The 17927-nt window shown below is 44.9% G+C and overlaps 1 long non-coding RNA gene across 1 annotated transcript in view; it reads left to right on the forward strand.

Annotated features, from left to right (window-relative positions):
• LOC115100431 overlaps positions 1–5868 on the forward strand; it is a 43819-nt gene extending 37951 nt beyond the window's left edge. Inside the window, exon 4 of the long non-coding RNA XR_003859059.1 lies at positions 5783–5868. This is a non-coding gene — a long non-coding RNA (uncharacterized LOC115100431). The remainder of the gene's footprint in view (positions 1–5782) is intronic.
• Positions 5869–17927: the final 12059 nt, after the last annotated feature.

Here is a 17927-nt window from a genome sequence, read left to right on the forward strand (position 1 = left end):
TCCACGACTCCATCCTCTGCTTCGTCCCTGGCTTTGGTGTGGATCTCTGACGCCTGGCTTCCGACCCGGCTTAGCTCCTGGACTCCGACTTCGGCTTCTTCCTCACCTCTCGTATCCGGTACTTGCTGGCCCAGAGGATTCTCCTAAGTCTCAGTGGCTCGGGCTCTCACGGGCTCCTCCCGGGGGAGCCGCGGGCTTCCGAGGGTGAAGACTCTTCATCTACCTGGGTCCAGTCCTCGTCCATCTCTTCAATCGCTGCCTGGGTCCTTGGTCGCATAGGACTCCACCTAAGTCAAAGAGGTCCGGGTCCCTACGGGCTCCTCCTGGGGGGACCTCGAACGTCCAGTGGTGAAGCCTCCTCTGAGTCTCTTCCGAGCCGCTTCCCGGCTAGGACACTTGCTGTGGCCTTCCATAGCATTCCATCCACTGTCCCAACCGGCCCAAGGGTCCATGAACGTAACAACCACCTTCTCAATTCTTTTGCTGCCCCTGTTCTCCACATGAGTTCCAAGCAGGTCCAGTCTGCCTTGGTGATGGCCTCCACCACCTCTGCTAATAGGCCATTTCTGACCTTGCCATCTTCAGCTTTGCTTTTTAAACATCCAGTACTTAAGCCTGCACCCTTTCTGTGTCTATTACCTAGCGTAAGGCCCCACTGAGATCCCTATGAAGATGTGGCCTTGTAGAAAGGCTGTGCAAATAAAGAAGGTGAAAGGAATATATCAGTTACGTCACAGAACCCTCATGTAAGGTTGCTGCAACTGTTGTTTCCCAAGTCTATAATGGGCAGAGACTCCTAAAGGAGTGGTGAAGTTTTGTGCTGAAAGTCTAAGGGAAAGAGTTTTTCCACTTCTCTTTCTGGAGACACTCTAGACCCAGTTCCGTGGGATAAGGATTTTTGGAGTTTGGAGAGATTTTTTTTAATGAAGTTATCTTTTTTTTTTTTTATAGAAGGAGAAGCGTTTTCATTTTGGAACTTCATTTGAAAGGAAGCTTTTCCGCCCTTCCTTTCCCAGTTTTGTTAAGGGAACTGACGCGTTTCCACCTAGTTCTCCTTGGAGACAGTGCCTTTTTGACTGAACTGTTTGCTGAGGAGAGGATACCCACCCACTATCCATCTTATGAGGTGAACAGAAAGAAAGGAGACTGGCATGGAGAGCAAAGGCGGCTCAGTACAAGCAGAGAAACTAGAAGCGAGGCGTGGAAACAGAGAAGAAAGGATTAGATCAGAGCATCTGGAAAATTCAGGTATGAAACAAGGAACTCTAAACTGGAGGGAGTATCCGAGTATAGTGTCCTGGAAGCCACTACTTTCAAGAGAGAAATAGCAGGGAACCCCAGTAACAGAGAAGAGGGAGCACAGAGTTGATATCTGAATCATTTCTAATTTCGGAACTATGGATTTATGAAGGAGAAGGCCCATTATGTGCAGGATTATCTGTAGTAAACAAGTGCTTTGGTAAAGATTTTAGGCTGGAACACCATTCATGAGTCATCCTAGTTCTTGTGCACTTGGAGATAGACAACCCAGAACTCCCAGGGCCTTGGAGGCTAACCACCTCTGCCCGGAGAATCCACTACAAAGAGCTTAAGGAGATTGAAGATTGTAGACTGTGACCTAGCCCTACTATTAAGTGTGAGCCCTTGAACTCCCAGTGAGTCAGCTGAGATGGGGTTATACAAGTTTTGCAGTAATCCTCTTCACAGTCACCAAAGTTAGTTGTGCTGTGGTAAAAAAAGATCCATCCTCCTCATGCTCATTGAAATTTGGATCTGAACCCTTCTTAGAAGCCCAATGCTGTTGTACCACTACTGTTCATGGTTGCAATGGCCACTCCTTGCAGATTTACCCCAATGCTTTCTTGGAGGCCTGATAAAATCATGCTACTGCTGTTTGGGGTTGTAAGAGTCAGGAGCAGATGGGGATCTGCCATCTTGCCTCTTTGGTGGAGAAGGTCTGGCTTGAGGGGCAATCTGCCTTTAGGGATGTGAATCGTTTTTTGACGATTTAAAATATCGTCCGATATATTTTAAATCGTCAAAAATCGTTAGGGCCACGATACAATAACAATTCCCCCGATTTATCGTCAAAAAATCGTAAATCGGGGGAAGGGGGAGGGCAGGAAAACCGGCACACTAAAACACCCTAAAACCCACCCCCGACCCTTTAAATTAAATCCCCCACCCTCCCGAACCCCCCCCAAATGCCTTAAATTACCTGGGGGTCCAGCGGCACACTAAAACACGGCACACTAAAACACGGCACGCTAAAACCCACCCTGACCCTTTAAATTAAATCCCCCACCCCAAATGCCTTAAATTACCTGGGGGTCCGTAGCCTTAAATTACCTCCGTAGCGGCGGTCCGTAGCTAAATCGGGGGAAGGGGGAGAGCAGGAAAAGCGGCACACTAAATCGTGTGGTCTTCAGCCGGCGCCATTTTGCAAAATGGCCGCCGCAAAATGGCGGCGGCCATAGACCAAAACGATTCGACGCAGGAGGTCGTTCCGGACCCCTGCTGGACTTTTGGGAAGTCTTGTGGGGGTCAGGAGGCCCCCCCAAGCTGGCCAAAAGTTCCTGGGGGTCCAGCGGGCGTCCGGGAGCGATTTCCTGCCGCGAATCGTTTTCCGTACGGAAAATGGCACCGGCAGGAGATCGACTGCAGGAGGTCATTCATCTCAGGATGACTGGAAATCAGAAGATCCCAGGTATGGAAAACAGAATATTTTTAAATATTCATTTAATTATTGGGTGTAATTTGATATTTCTATTGTTTTGAAATATTTTATTGGGTTTTTTGAGGAAATAGAACATTTTTTAATTATTGGATGTTTTATTCATCCGATGTTTTGAAATATTTTATTGGTGTTTGGTAAATATTAGAACACATTTAAACAAGTTTTTTTTTAATTATTGGATGTTCATCAGATGTTTTGACATTTATTCTTTTTATTAGTATAGTTTTAATATTATGAATGATATTTTATATATCTTGATTTTATTGCTTGATGTTTTGCCATTGTTGCACTGCATAATAGAGTTGGGCTTGTGATTTCCAGTACAGTTTTTGTTGGCACATTTCTATTTTGTATTTGGTGAGGGTTTGTCTATATTTTAAAGGTCCAGTTCTTGTGTAACTTGAATTCTTGCTGTGAAAATAATGGTACTTATCACTGGCTTTTATGGCATTATGGTCATCTCTTCCTCATTTCTATTTTAAACAGAAGTTTACTCTTTATTAATTTCATTTGCATGCAGAAAGTGGTTTTGAATGTTCTTGCAGAAAATATTTTTTCCATTCACTTATTTTATTATAACGGCTGTTAGTAGATTAGTTGATTATTTTAAGGGATGGATTTAGTTAATTTTCTCTCTAAGGACTGGGTTGCTGTGAGCATCAAAGAAAGCAGTACTCACTAGCAGGCCGATTCAGTAAAGTCCGCTTGAGAGCGGATGAACGCCCGCTCTCCTGGCGCGCGCATCGACCACTCGCCGGTGCGCGCGATTCAGTATTCAAATTAGGTGGTGCGGTAGAAACAGGCAAAAGGAGGCCCTAGGGACACTAGCGCATCCATAGCGCCTCATTTTAGCCCGGAGCGGCGGCTGTCAGAGGGTTTGACAGCTGACGCTCAATTTTGCCGGCGTCGGTTCTTGAGCCTGCTGACAGCCACGGGCTCGGAAACCGGATGCCGGCAAAATTGAGCGTCCGGTTTTTGGCCCAACAGCCGCCGGCCCATTTTAAATTTTTTTTTCTTTTTTTTCAACTTTTTTTACTCTTCAGGACCTCCAACTTAATATCGCCATGATATTAAGTAGGAGGGTGCACAGAAAAGCAGTTTTTACTGCTTTTCTGCACACTTTCCCGGTGCCGGAAAAAACTAGCGCCTACCTTTGGGTAGGCGCTAATTTCTTAAAGTAAAATATGCGGCTTGGCTGCACATTTTACTTACTGTATCCCGCGCGCATACCTAATAGGGCCATCAACATGCATTTGCATGTTGAGGGCGCTATTAGGTGCCGCGGGTTGGATGCGCGTTTTCCTCCCCTTACTGAATAAGGGGTAAGGGAAAACGCGCGTCCAAGGGCCTGTAGGTAATGTAGGAGGGTGTACTGTGTTCTAAGGCACATGGCAGCAGCAAATTTTCTGGTGTACCACCAACTTCAGCAGTCACCCTACAACCCTGATGATAGGCCAGATCACATTGGTGGAAGGGTGGCAATATATGTTAAGCATGGCATACCTGGAATGACATGCCCCCTGATTTACGTCAGGAATCATGCCCTAAAAAATTTAAGCGAAAACTTAAGACATGGCTCTTTTTGCAAGCCTTTTCCTGCTTTACCAACACTCGCACAATGCAGTAGTCACCAATTTTTTGGCCACCCTCCTGACCTGTTTCTTTTGCTTTCCTATTCTACAGCACCCCACCCTTGCTTTTCTGCCCTTACATCCTATTTCTAGAATAATCACTCGCTATGATACCCTTTTTTCCTCTTGCTCCATTATATCTCTCTGTTCTTGTACTATTTTGTTTAATAACCTTTGATTGCTATAATTTCTAGTTTGTTTAATATCCTATTGTTTCTCTTATAAATTGCATTTGTAAAGCACCAATGCTATCTTTCTTGTTGAATGTAAACTGATGTGATGTTTTTCTAAACAAATGTCGGTGAAGAAAATCCGCAAATAAATAAATAATAATTACAGTTAAACAGGATAAAAGTCCTGCAAGAGACTAAGGGCCTCATTTTCCAAAGCTATCGCAGGCCTGCGCTACTGAAATCGGGGCGGAGTCAGCCCCGGAAGAGGAGGAGTCGGGGGCGTCACCGGGGCCTAAATGCACTGTGGAATCTGTATGGATATGAATTCCACGTGTGATGGGGAAGAGTATAGTAGGTGGGGGCACACTGGCCAGGAAGAAGAGTATAGTAGGTGGGGGCACACTGGCCAGGAAGAAGAGTATAGTAGGTGGGGGCACACTGGCCAGGAAGAAGAGACAGCCAGTGAAATGCTAATAGAAATTAGGAAAGTTAACAAATAAGGCAACACAATAATAATGGGAGATTTCAAATACCCCAATATTGATTGGGTAATTGTCTCATCAAATCTGCCAGGGAGGTAAAGTTTCTAGATGTCATAAATGACTGCTTCATGGAGTAGCAGGATCTGGAAATGATGAGAAGGGGAACTACTCTAGATCTAATCATCCCTGTGATGCAGGATCTGATGAGGTCATTTGACAATAGTGATCATACCGTAATCAAATTTAGCATAATCACTAAAGGGAGAACATTAATAAGCAGTAGTATTTAACGTTAAAAATGGATAAAATGAGGAAATAATAATTTAAAAAACTAAAAGTAGTTGTTATAATTAAAAGTTTGCATGCAGCATGGACACTGTCTAAAAACATATTCTTGGAAGCTCAGACTAAATGTATTCCATTCATCATAAAAGCAGAAAGAATAGCTACCAGTTGGTTAAATAGTGAGGGGTTATTAGAACCAAAAGGACATCTTTCACAAACTGGTAGGTGGATACAAATGAAGAAAATATTAACGAGCATAAGACTGGCAAGTTAGATGTAATGCTTTACTAAGTCAGGCCAAGAGTATTTGAAAAGAAGCTCGCTAGAGAGGTAAAAACTGAAAATATTTGAAGCAAAAAGCTTGTGAGGTAGTTGATTGGATCACTAGATGTCCAAGGAGTAAACGGGATGCTCAGGGAAGAAAAGACTATAGCAGAAAAGCTAAATGAATTCTTTTCTTCGTTCTTTATTCAGGAGAGTGCTGGGGAGATACCTGCACTGGAAACATTCTTTGAAGATGATGACTAAGAAGAACTGAATCAATCAGTGTGAACTGACAAGAACAGAGCAAACTGTCAAATTAAAGAGTAACAAATTACTGGAACTGGATGGCGCGCACATGATATAAAATGCGATATTTGCGTGCACATGCACACCGGATTTTAACATCCATGCACGTATGTGCGGGCGGCCCATGTCTCATGCATGCAGGGAGGGAATATTCTAAAGTACGCATAGTGACGCAATCAGGCCTTTAGCCCAGTTCCCTCCCAGTCTGCTCCAATTAGGGAGTGACTGGGAGGGAACTTTCCTACCCCTAACCCTATCCTTCCTCCCTCTTTCCCTCTCCTCCTCGACCCCTAAACCTACCCTAACCTTCCCTATTTTTTAAAATTTTTATACTTACTGCTCCTTACTGCTAATGGCGCTATCCCGGCCCACCCCCTGCCCCGCCCCTCTGCAGCCAGACCATGCCATGGCCCGCCTCTTTTGCAGGGCCCGGCAATTCTGCATGTATTACTAATGGTGGTTACACACATGGCCGGGCCCGTTGTAAAATGCGTGCGGTGCGCGCAAGGCTCAGCCACACGCGAGGCCCTTTTAAAATCGGGCCTTAAACCAGGAAAAGTTATTTGCCCTTTCAAATAGTACTAAACTAGGGAACACTAGCTAATTGATAGCACATTTAAAACAATCAGAGAAGGTATTTTTTTCAATCAGTGCACAATTAAATTTGTTGCCAGAAGATGTGGTGAAAACAGTTAGCATAGCTGGATTTTAAAAGGGTTTGAAAAAGATCATAAGTCATTATTAACCATGTAGACTTGGGAAAGCAGCTACTTATCCCTGGTTACAAACAAGAAGGACTGGATCTATTCTTTGGGATCCTGCCGGGTACTTATGGTCTGGATTGACCACTGTCGGAGACAGGATGCTGAGCTCCATGGACCTTTGGTCTGACCCAGTATGGCATTTCTTATGTTCTTATGACCTCTTTGCCTTGACTTAATTAAATCTGTTACCCTAAACCAGAGAAATGGCGTGATTCTTCTTCCCTTGCCAGGAAACTGTAAGTAGGGAGTAAGTAGTAAGTCCAGTGGGGAATGTTCTTGGATCCCAGAGAGTTTCCAGAGATTCATTCTCCTAGGTGGCTGAGAAAGACACCAGGAGTAAGGATGGCTGAGGAACTGAGAGGGTGATTAGAGATGTGAAACCCTATTACTCTGACTTTCTAGCAGGACCTTCAAACGGGAACAGCGTGAAGGAGGCATCTGAGTACTAGCCTGCCAGAGGTACTGATGTGCATACTCTTGTGTGATAAACAGAGCAGCCTCAGAGTTTTGGCATGATAACTGGACAGCAGCACACTTCCTGATCTATCCATGTAGGCTGGGCACAGATGGAGTTTTTTTCTACCCTAAACAAAATGATTTCCTCTGTGGCCTTGAAGGTTCCATTCAGAACTCTCACCATGAGGTAGGAATGTGCTTTTGTTTGAAACAAAATAGGAAATCTCATCAAAATTACCTGGATAAAATTTAGATGGTCAGTGGGGGAAAATTCTTAAATCTCGGGTTTTTCTGTTGTTAGTACGTGCAACTGTTCTACCTCAACTATAAAGGCAAACCACTGAGAACACAAGCCTGGTGTGTGGAGTGCCTTTATACCACAACTTTTTGTTCCCTGCTGTTGAGAATCCATTTCAACATTTACAAGGCCCCTTAAGCATGATAATGTGAAAGAAGTCTTATGAATTTATAATTAAAAAAATAATGGGGTCTCATGCCCTGTAACAGAGATGGCCACATACATATGCTACCAAAAAACTTTATTTCACAACAGCTCTGAGACGTAAATTCATTTATTTTTATTTACTATGTAGGCTGCCTATCCATTACAGACTCGCTACAAAGTTTGCAACGCAGAGGAAGTGCTCCAGGTGTCTAATTGCTGTTCCTTCTGAAAATCTGGTACCTTAAAGTATTTACAGTTCAATTATCCAGAGCTGGTTTAGCTGGTTTCTTGCATGTGAATACATTTTGGAGCCACTGGACCTCACTGTCCAATATGCAGAACAAATACTGTAAGAGAAACCTTTCAATCATGGATTACAGTGATAAGGGGAAGCTCGCTTACTAAAGTCAGGTAAAACTGGCAGATGGAACTGCAGTGAGGAAGTTCGCTGATGAAGTGTGGGTTATGATACATGAATGGAACTTAAAGCGACTACAATTCATGTGATAGTTATCAAACTAATAATCTCCATAATATATTTAAAAACCTAAAATTACTATAATGCCAGGAACTTAGGTACCATATGAAAGCCTTTTGTTTTCCTTACAGTGAAATCCTCTATATGAAAATCCCACTTCGCTTTGAAAGATATCCTGGGATCACCTGTATTTTTATTGCCTGTGACCAGAAAATGTTCTTAAATGTGTACCTTGGTATCATCAAGAAAAAAAGGGAGGAAGTGGGGCTTGCATACACAGCCTGGCTCCCTCCTTCTGCCGCCAAACCATGCTAGAGAGCTGCCTTTAGTCATGTGTAGTATGACTGAAATAGTGTCCCTCCAGCTATGGATCCTGGTGCAATTGCATTATCTGCCTAAAGAAGGCCCTTTCTACTATGTTACTGTCTCCAGCTGTGCACTTCAAGTTGTTGTAGGATGCGTTCTTCACACCATCTCCCAGAGCTATGCACCTCGGAAAGGAATCAAAACAGTGCTCAGTCAAAAGACTTTATACTTTCATACTGCGTGCCTTATACAAAATTTAAAGACAGCTTCTTTCAAAGCTTAATAATATATTGCATTTATACATGGTAGGAATGCTACTCCTTATGAGACATTTAGAAACAGTGCATGGTAAGAAAAATTTCCTTTAAACAACAAAAGCATCCATTTCCCTCAGGGTATGAGTGACTAAGCAGACATACATCACTGGGAAAAGCAGGTAGAGAAACACAGAAGGTCTATAGGAAGAGTAGTGCACTGTGGCCCAGAGAGCTCTATGTCTGTTACAGGTCATGGGCCAGTGATGGTAAGGAAGGTTTTGCTTTTCTTGGAGGCCACAAGGAAAAGAGAGACTTTACATAAACTCAGGATATGCTGTCATTTTAAAATGGCATGAAGCATTAATGATATTTGTTTATGCTTTTATGTCATTCTCATCTAAACAACCCAAAAAACTAATGCAATATATCCTTCATATTGATTTAGCCTGCACTATTCGAAAAAACACTGTTTTAAAAATCAGGGTGCATTATAAAATATAGCGCAAAGTAAAAAAAAAAAAAAAAAGTGAGCAAAACAATACCCTTTTCTAAACAAACAAAAAATACAAAGTCAATGGAAAATTAAACAAAAAAGTAAACAAAACAAAATAATGTTTACATGCCCACCCCTAATCTAAACCAGAATGCCCCTCTGCTGCCTCTTCAGACTGGCTGTGCTTATGCCATGCTTTCATGCCTATTAGATGTTTGCAGCATTTTGGAGAAGAGCTCCCAGTAATGTTAAAGGAGCGGGATAACAACAGCGAGTCTCACACTGCATTTCCTATTTTGGGACATACTAGAAAGACTGGGCATTCTCAGCCATCCCATATCTGAATCACAGTGCGTTAGTGTTATTATACCTTGTCCAGCACTGTGTCTTCCATAGCAGACTGGTTTAAAGCTGTAGCAATAAATAGAAACAATTCATGCCACTCTTTCAGAGATCCCTGTGCTTGTCCCTTGCTTTCTTGAATTCAGATACTGTCTTTGTCTCCAAACCTCCACTGGGAAGCTGTTCCATGTATCTGTAAATAAATAAAATCTGTTCCCATATGCTCTAGAACAAAGATCACTGACAATTTTAGTAGCCACGCTGGCCTCTGGATCAACTCCACCTAACTGCAGTGGGCCCCACTACTGCTGGGGCCCCAAGTGCACTAACTGGGATCGGCGGTGAGATTATAGCTCCCAGTGCTTCCTGTGTCCCTTCTGCCCAAATCATTGTTTTGCTGATACTTCCGCCCTGTGGGACTTAAAAATAAACTGTTTGCTTTGCTCCGCTGTTGCAGCAGGAATAGGATGCTGAAACTGTCCCAGCTCCAGGAGGAGAAAGACTGACGTGCTTTGCAAAGTGAAGGAAATTTTCTGTTTCTAAGCGTCCAGTCAAACGAATCCAGAACAAGTGGATTATGCACCTCTACTACCAGATGGAGACGTAGCAAACTGACACCACAGTACATATACCCCTGCAGTGACATCAGTCTGCCAGTATTCTCCGTCTCTAGCAGATGGTGGACGTATATCTCCCTACTGGGGATTGCTTCATTTTAAAGAAAAGGAGAATTAAGGAAATTAATTTGCCCGCTCTCCTGCAGAGATACCAAATGATTTCCATGGTCCCTCAGACGAGTGCCATGGTCCATTAGCTTGTTTTTCAGCTGGCATGGACTTAGCTGCTTGAGCAGCTGAAAGGCAGCAGGTGCAGGAAGCCAAGCACAGCAGTGATGGCAAATGCCCTCTCCCCCCACAGCTGGAGACAGTCTTTGTACTCGGCCAGGTAAGGCCGAGCTCCGGTAAGTTTAAAAAAAAAGATTATACAGAGACTTAGGAGGTTTTTTGTTGTGCAGGGTTTCCTCCTCGCCCGGTCTCCATGCATTGTTGCTAACTTCTTGGGAGATGCAGGCTGTGATTTGGTCCACATTTCATCTGGGGGGTGGCTTCGATATTAGCTAGGTGTCAGTTATGGTTGAGAAATTGGTTGTCCGATGTGACCTCCAAGGCTAACCTCACCAAATTGCCGTTTAACGGTTCGCTTTTGTTTGGTAGCGAGTTGGAGAAGCTGGCTAAGAAGTGGGGCAAATCTCCGGTTCTTCTTTTGCCAGAGGATAATAAGCAGGCACAGCGCTCCTTTAACATGAGAGGTTGTGCTAAAGGATCCAAGTGTTTTCAACCCTACAGAGGAGTGACCTTTCAGAGGACTCGACCCTTCGGTAGGTCTCAGTCCTTTCCTCCCCGAAAACCCAGAGAGGTGCAGGCTCAGGTAGTGGAACCTCCCGAGCTTCCCAAAAAATGTTTGCTGACCCACCCCTGGGAATAGGAGATGAGGGATGCCTCTCTCTTTTATAAGAAGTGGGTCAAAATCACATTGGATCAGTGGGTCCTGGAAGTGCTATGAGAAGGATATGAGATAGCATTTCGCAGTGTACCTCAAAACGTATTTATGGAGTCTCCCTGCCACTCCCCGCAGAAGAAGCAGACACTGGAAGGTTCATTGGCAAGCCTCCTCAATCTGAGGGCTGTGGTCTGAGGGCCCATGTCTCAAGAAAATACGGGGTGATATTCCATTTATTTCGTTGTGCCAAAGAAGAAGGCCTCTTTTCATCCCATCCTAGACCTCAAAGGCATCAACCATCATCTGTGAGTGAAGTATTTTCACATGGAAACATTGTGCACAGTGATAATGGCTGTGCAAATGGGGGAATTTCAGACCTCTGGATCTGTCTAACCAAATCACAGTGCACATCTGCCAAGAAGGCAGCAGCTGGTTCCATAACTGCCCTAGTGTTTACCCCAGAGTAGTCAAACCTCCTGGGAGAGAAGCAAATGAGCAAGCCACGAAGGAACAATAAGAAGCGATCTACAAGGTCATTGCCACTGCTTCAAATGCTTGCTTAAGGATAGTCTCACTCCACATTCCCATCCGACTAGAACATCAATGCTTCCTGCGGTTCACAGATCTGGGATGCCACTTACAGTTTTGGGCGCTGCCGTTTGGTCTGGCCACCACTCCCAGAACCTTTTCCAAAGTAATGGTGGTAGTTGCGACAGAGTTGAGAAAGGATGGAATCTTAGTACACCCATATTTGGACAACTGGCTGATTCGCGCCAAGTCACTGGAAGAGAGCTACCTGGTGACTCGCAAGTTTATTTCCCTGTTGTGGGAGATCAGTTAGGTGGTGAACCTAGCCAAGAGCAGTCTTCGGTCCTCTCAATTGCTGGAAACCTGGGGGTTTGGTTCGACACGAAACAGGGCAAGGTGTTCCTGCCGGAAGCTTGAATTCAGAAGTTGCTAGCTCAACTCTGTCTGTTGTGGAACACTCTGTGCCCGACCGTATGGTCTTACCTGCAGGTCCTTGGCTTAATCGCAGTGACCCTGGAAGTGGTACCATGGGCAAGGGTGCATATACGTCCTCTTCAGCACTCCCTGCTGTCTCAGTGGAACCCGCAGTCTCAGGACTATTCATTCGGCTCCACCTGCCGATAGAGGTCTCCTTCCAACTGCAGTGATGGCTGCAGGTTAATCATTTACAGAAGGGAGTTTCCCTATCCCCACCGGACTGGTTAGTACTGACAATGGATGCGAGTCTCCTTGTTGGGGAGCTCACTGTCTAAAACTGACAGCACAAGAGCACTGGAGTGCAGAAGAGTCTCTCTGGAACATCAATCGGCTGGAAGCCAGGACAATCCAGTTGGCATGTTTAGAATTTGGAGCAGGCTACAGGGTCAATCGGTCCGAATAATGTCAGACAACGCAATGACTATGGCTTACATCATTCGGCAGGGAGGTACCAAGAGCCAACAAGTGTTGCTAGAAATAGATCAACTTATGGAATGGACAGAGGTGCATCTCCAGATGATCTCAGCCTTGCACATTGCAGGCAAAGACAAAGTAAGAGCAGACTTTCTCAGCAGGGAGAGTTTGGACCCAGGAGAGTGGGCGTAGTCAAAGCATTTCAGCTGATTCAGGATCGCTGGGGGTCTCCCATTCCGAGACCTGTTGGCGACTTTGCACAATGTGAAATTTCAGCAATTCTTCAGCCACAGAAGAGATCCAAAGTCATTGGGTATCGATGCCCTAGTGCAGGAGTAGTTGGAAACAAGTTGCTGTATACCTTTCCTCCATGGCCCACGTTGGGCAGATTGATTCAAATGATTGAATGCCACAGAGGGATGGTGTTCTTGGTTGCTCCAGATTGGCCCAAGAGACCGTGGTATGCAGATCTGTGGAGACACCTAGTGGATTCACCTCTTCAACTTCCAGTGCACAAGAACCTGTTGCAGCAGGGACCTGTTCTTCATGAAGATCCGACTCAATTTTGTCTTACAGTACAGCCCTTGAAAGGGCTGGTTTGCTGAAGCGTGGATACTCTATGGAAGTGATTTGCACCTTGCTAAGAGCTAGAAAGTTCTCCTCTTCCTTGGCCTATGTGAGGGTTTGGAGAGCGTTTGAAGCCTGGTATGAGGATCAAGGTACTCTTCCTTCCTTGGTTAAGATTCCACTCATTTTGGAATTTTTGCAGGATGACTTGAATAAAGGCTTGGCTCTCAATTCCTTAAAGGTACAAATAGTGGCTCTCACCTGTTTCAGGGGTCAGGTAAATGGTGGATCTTTGTCAGCTCTTCATGATGTTGCCCGATTTCTGAAAGGAGTAAAACATGTTTGTCCACCTTTGCGGTTTCTGGTACCATTATGGAATCTTAATTTGGTTTTGGATTTTTTGGCAGGTTCTAAGTTTAGACCGGTACGTACTGTGTCCTTGCAGTTGCTGATCTTGAAAATGCTGATCTTGAAAATGGTGTTCCTTGTGGCAATTTGTTCTGCGTGTAGGGTTTCTGAACTGCAGGCCTTGTCTTGCTGGGAGCCATTTCTTGAGGTGACTCCAAGGACGTCGGTTCAGCTGTGTACAGTTCCTTCCTTTTTACCGAAGGTGATCATTGAGTTTTACTTGAATCAGTTCATCTCTCTGCCATCTCTGGATGAAGAGAGAGATGCAGAGGTGTATCGGCTGTTGTGACCTTTGGATGTCAAGAGACATATTATCAGGTATCTAGAGGTTACTGAGCCTTTGCAGAAGTCGGATTACCTGTTTGTCCTTCACGGCACTACTAGTCAGGTAGCTCCAGCCTTGTGGGCTAAAATATCTCGCTGGATTAAGAAAGTAGTTATGGCTGCATACGTGGATGCTGGGAAGCCGTTACCTAGTCAGGTTAGGGCTCATTACACTAGGGCTCAGGCAGTGTCATGGGCAGAAGTTAGATTGTTGTCTCCTGTTGACATTTGCTGAACTGCAACATGGTCCTCCTTAAACACTTTTTCCAGGTATTATTGTCTGGAGGTTCAGGCCCAGGAGGACGCGGCCTTTGCGAGTGTGGTTTTGATTGGACAGTGGGCAACCTCCCGCCCTATTCAGGAGTAGCTTGGGCACATCCCACATGTTCTGGTTTCATCTGACTGGACACTCAAAAATGAGAAATTACTACTTACCTGATAATTTCCTTTTGTTTAGGACAGTCAGTGCTGGGGAGGAGCCAGCTGTCGTGGTACACATGGGCATCAACGACATAGGAAAATGTGAGAGGGAGGTTCTGGAAGCCAAATTTAGGCTCTTAAATAGAAACCTGAAATCCAGAACCTCCAGGGTAGCATTCTCTGAAATGCTCCCAGTTCCACGCGCAGGTCCCCAGAGGCAGGCAGAGCTCCCGAATCTCAATGTATGGATGAGACGATGGTGCAAGGAAAAGGGATTCAGTTTTGTAAGGAACTGGGGAACCTTTTGGGAAAGGGGGAGTCTTTTCTGAAGGGATGGGCTCCACCTTAACCAGGGTGGAACTTCAATGCTGGCGCTAACCTTTAAAAAGGAGATAGAGCAGCTTTTAAACTAGAACAAAGTGGAAAGCCGACAGTCGCACAGCAGCACATGGTTCAGATGGAGGTATCTTCAAAGGATACTAATGATGCATTAGAATTAAGGCATCCCGACAGTGAGGTTCCATTAATAAGAAAAGTAATCCATGTGCCTGTAATTAAAAACTCACCTGAGCTAAAAGATTCCAATTTATCCCTATCAAGTACAAAGCAGAATGAAAATACAAACAAAAAACCCACTTTGAAATGTTTGTATGCTAATGCCAGAAGTCTAAGAAGTAAGATGCGAGAAATAGAATGTATAGCAGTGAATGATGACATAAACTTAATTGGCCTCTCAGAGACATGGTGGAAGGAGGATAACCAATGGGACAGTGCTATACCGGGGTACAAATTATATCGCAATGTCAGAGAGGAGCCTCTGGGAGGCGGGGTGGCACTTTATGTTCTGGATGGCATAGAGTCCAACAGGATAAACATCCTGCATGAGACTAAATGCACAATCAAATCTTTATGGATAGAAATCCCTTGTGTGTTTGGGAAAAGTATTGAGATAAGAGTATACTACCGTCCACCTGGCCAAGATGGTGAGACGGACAGTGAAATGCTAAGAGAAATTAGGGAAGCTAACCAAATTGGTAGTGCAGTAATAATGGGAGATTTCAATTACCCCAATATTGACTGGGTAAATGTAACATCTGGACATGCTAGAGACAAAGTTCCTGGATGGAATAAATGACAGTTTTATGGAACAATTGGTTCAGGAACCGACGAGAGAGGGATCAATTTTAGATCTAATTCTCAGTGGAGAACAGGATTTGGTGAGAGAGGTAACAGTGGTGGAGCAGCTTAGCAATAGTGATCATAATATGATCACATTTGAATTCATGACTGGAAGGGATACAGTAAGCAAATCCATGGCTCTCGTGCTAAACTTTCAAAAGGGAACTTTGATAAAATGAGAAAAATTGGCATGGTCATTGTTAAAAAAAAATACCATCCTAGAAACGCAGTCCAGATGTATTCCACACATTAGAAACACAGAGGCCAATTTTCAGAGGCTGTAGGTTCCTAATTTTGGATCCTAAACTGGCCCTTTTCTAAAGGCCCTAGGGCGGAGTCCCTAAATTTAAGTTTCTAGTTTTATTAGGATCCTAAATTTATGAGTCAAAAAGGTGAGTGGCTATAAGGGCAGAGTTACAGTGGGGAAACAAAGTTAGCAACTTAGCACTGATTTTCAGAATTAGGAGCCTATATCTTGGCAAATTAATTGCAGCATTAAATTTTAAGGCCCTAAATTTATGTGAAATTTTCAGCTGAAAACATAGTCACCTAAGTTCAGCAGTAAATAGGCACCAAACTTAGGACCTAAATTTAGGAGGGCAGCTTTTTTGGAATATTAGCCTCATAGGATACGATGCAAGGCCCATCTAGTTTTCCAAATGTAATTCCTTCCTGTTGTATTGCTTGTGACCTTGGCCAAGTCACTTCACCTTCTATTGTCTCAGGTACAAACTTAAGGCCGGATTTTAAAAGCCCGGCGCGCGTAAAAATCGCCACTTACTCGCGCGTGGCTGGGCCCTGCGTGCGCTGTGTACATTTTCAAAAGGGCCCCGGGACGCACGTAAGCGGCGATACGCGCACAAGTGCCGGGCCCTAACAAAGGCATAGTCTGGCAGGGGAGGGGCGGGTTGGGATGGAGGCCAGCCGGGACAGCAGCCATTAGCCGCTTTCCCGGGGAAGCACGTGCCGGCAGCCAGCCGGTGCGCGTAACTTGCTTCTGCTCCTGAGGTGCAGTAAGTAAGAAAATTTAAAAAATGGTGAAAGGTAGGTTAGGTTTAGGTGGTGGGGAGGAGAGGGGAAGGGGAAGGAAGGTTAAGCAGGGGGGTTAGGGAAGTTCTCTTCCAGTCTGCTCCTTAATTGGAGGGGACCGGGAGGGAACTGGGGAAGGCCCCATTGTGTCCCCGCATGAAATTTGCAAAAATTAACCCCCCCTGTACGCGCATGTTATAAAATCGGCACAATCTACCCCTTAGATTGTGAGCCCTCTGGGGACAGGGAAATCCCTTCAGTACCTAAATGTAATCCACTTTGAAGTGTTTGAAAGGCAGAATATAAATAAAATTAGATTGGAACTGGATTGGATCCATTCATTTATTTCTTTATTATTTATTAAAAATATTTATCATCCGCCTACATTGTACAGAACATGCCATAGGCTCTCAGTTGATCTCTTTCTCTCCCTTCACTCTTTCACAGCTAAGGATTCTTTAGTGTTTATCCCATGCTTTCTTTCCTGGCATTTATGCTCAAAACTGAAGTTTTAAGTACATCAGGACTGGGAAAACATGTAGCAGGTGTTAGGTTTTATTCCTCAAGAAGGGAGGAGTTAGCAATCTGTTATGCTTCTGCTCCTGAGGAAGGGAGGAGTTAGCAATGTAATTAATCTGCTCCTGTGGAAGGAGGAGTTAGCAATCTGATATGCTCAGCTCCTGTAGAGGGAGTAGTAAACAATCTGTTAGGGTATAGACTGCGGAGTAGCAATCTGTTATGAATCTGTTGCTGAAGACCCCTGATGGAGAAAGAGTAGCAATCTGTTACCAGTTGAGTGCTTGGAGAGGTCATTCAACTGTAGAGGAATGTAGATAGGTGGATCCTTGGGCCAATGGCAGATGACTGCGCCCCCAGGAGGATATCCTGAGAGGGACCACCGGCTAGGCTTGAGTACGGAGACAGACACAGATAATTATTTTATTAGACTGGTTAGTAGAACCACCAGAGGTGGCAGTAGTGAGCTGATATGCTCGGCAGGGCTGAAGTCCCTCAGGTACTGGAACAGCGATCCCAGGGTTGCTGAGCTGTAGAGAAACTACAGATAGTGAGTAGACAGGGTATGCTGTGGTCATAGCCAGAACTGGATGACAAAACTCACATAAGGTCTTTAGGAAGCTCAGTAGCTGGAAAGGGTTAGGCCCTCGAGGAGCGAGTACCTGGTTCCAGGGAAAGCTCTGAGAGAGCGATGGTAACTCACAAATGTCTGTATCTGTGATAGCTTCCAGGCAGTAAAGAATCTTCAGAGTGTTCAGGAACATGGGTCCTCGAGGAGTGAGTACCTGTTCCCAATGGCAATCTGAAATAAAGAAAAGAGCGAGGCCCCCGAGGAGCGGGTACCCCTGGTAAGTCTGAGGAGGCAGAGTAGCTTGGGAGTAAGCCGAAGCAATCCCCCTTGCTAACTCGATTCGTTAGCGAATACCGAGACCTTTTATATTGCAAGCGGATGACGTCATCTCAGGGGGACGCCCCCGAGGTACGCGCCCTTGCTGGTACATCAGTCGGAGCGCGCGCAACCTACGTCATCAGGAACATGGCGGATCCACAGCATCGTGCCGGTCCAGGGACGCCGGAGGGAGACGGCAAGAAGACGCCGTGGCAGCTAACCGTCCATCAGACCCGGAGGGAGTTGCCACAGAGGTA

The sequence above is a fragment of the Rhinatrema bivittatum genome, chromosome 10 (genome assembly GCF_901001135.1).
Source record: "Rhinatrema bivittatum chromosome 10, aRhiBiv1.1, whole genome shotgun sequence".
NCBI classification, from domain to species: domain Eukaryota; kingdom Metazoa; phylum Chordata; class Amphibia; order Gymnophiona; family Rhinatrematidae; genus Rhinatrema; species Rhinatrema bivittatum.